The sequence below is a fragment of the Pseudovirgaria hyperparasitica genome, assembly GCF_010093815.1.
Source record: "Pseudovirgaria hyperparasitica strain CBS 121739 unplaced genomic scaffold EJ05scaffold_1, whole genome shotgun sequence".
Classification (NCBI taxonomy): Eukaryota; Fungi; Ascomycota; class Dothideomycetes; order Acrospermales; family Acrospermaceae; genus Pseudovirgaria; species Pseudovirgaria hyperparasitica.
The window spans coordinates 1756165-1758138 of record NW_022985549.1 but is presented as its reverse complement, the minus strand read 5'-3'; positions in this window follow the sequence as shown (position 1 = coordinate 1758138).

Sequence of the window (1974 nt, the reverse complement as noted above, 5' to 3'; positions counted from 1 at the left end):
GATTCCTACTAAAAGGGTTCGGTAGTAATTCGTTCTATAATAGAATATACCCTATTATTCTATCTAACTATACTACTATCTAATAACCCTATTCTTATAGTAAGTCTAGTTAGCCTTCTAAGTTAAAGAAGTCTAACTCCTTCTCTACCTCCGCTTCTACCTCTAATATCGAATATACCTAGTATAAGAAACGCGGCTTCTCTTCTAAAGGCTATAAGTATTAGAACTACCGTAAGCTTAAGACTTCTAAGGATAATAATAAGTCTAAAAATAAGTTAGATAAGAAGTCTTCTAAAAAGAACTCCTTAAGTAAGCGATAAAAAGCTAATAAGGCTAAAGTTATTAAAATTTTAGATTTCGAATCTAACTCTAATAATAACATTATTAGTTTCTTTATAACTATTATAAGAATAGGGTTATTAGATAGTAGTATAGTTAGATAGAATAATAGAGTATATTCTATTATAGAATAAATTACTACTAAACCCTTTTAGTAGAAATCCGAGAGTATATATATAAAGGGACGCCGATCTATCTAGTATATAACTATTTACCGCCCTTTACGTTACCTTCTAACCCTATTAGCTAAGGTATATATAGGTTAGGTTCTATCTAAGACTAAGTCCTAATAATTATCCCTTTTCTCTAGGAAGCTACCCTTAGCGATCTAGATTATTATCTATCTCTATATCTCTATTCTAAGTCTCGTAAGACCTTAGTTATTCTCTATACTTTATCTTAGATACTTACTAATATTTACTAATCTAAGATTTATATAAGCGTTTTCCTAATAAACTAGATTTTATCTATCTTAACTTCTTATATAGGTAAGATTACCTAATTAGGCCTAGCGTATTATATAATATAATTAGGTAAGCCTAGGTACTACCTATATTATAATCTTTTCTTAGAAATATTCCTTTCTTTAAAAAACTTCTTAACTCTTTATAGAGTTTTTTAGATTATTAGGTATATTATCTAATCCTTATAAATATAGATTTATATAGATTTACTATAATTTAGTACGATTTACGTAATTTACTAATTCTTATACTATCCTTAGCTAGTAATAATATAATTTATAATAATCTATATAAATTAGTAATAATTATAATATTATTAGGACGGGAACCATAATGGACCTATATAGACCATTCTAATCCATGTAGCCACGTAGTGGCCAGAGCTGGGTTAAGTTAGCTAAGTTAAGCGAGGTTACTATATAAGTAGACCGTATAAACCAATTCCTACTCGTTAGGAATTAACCTCGTATAAGAGTAAGATTACTCTATAAATACATTCCTATGTCTCTCTATGAGTTATTAGACTACTATCCTACGTCTTTACTCTTTATATTTTAATTTCTCTCTATATAGCACGACGGTAGCTTATAGAGATAGCTCCTACTACGCGCTATAATACCCGTAACACTACCTTATATAAGAGACTCTCTCTAAATCTAAACGAAGAGAATAGTCTCCCTACGACTACCTCTACTAATAAGTATACCCTATAGGCTATTATACTAATAACTAGTACGGTATTCTATATAACTATAGAAGATTACCTAGATAATAAGGAAGGAGTCCATTATACTCTATCGCGGTCTAGTTTATACTATACTAGACCTATCCTTACTATAAGACTAGACCCTATTAACGTTAACGAATTAATTTATTAGAACCGACTAACGTTAACCACGCCTTACGACGACGTATATACTAAGCTACACGCGGAGAGATAGCGTTAGTATTAGGACTTAGCCTTAGGTAGGACCCGACCTACATATACCTTAGCTAATAGGGTTAGGAGGTAACGTGAAGGGCGGTAAATAGTTACGTACTAGATAGATCGGCGTCCCTTTATATATATACTCTCGGATTCCTACTAAAAGGGTTCGGTAGTAATTCGTTCTATAATAGAATATACCCTATTATTCTATCTAACTATACTACTATCTAATAACCCTATTCT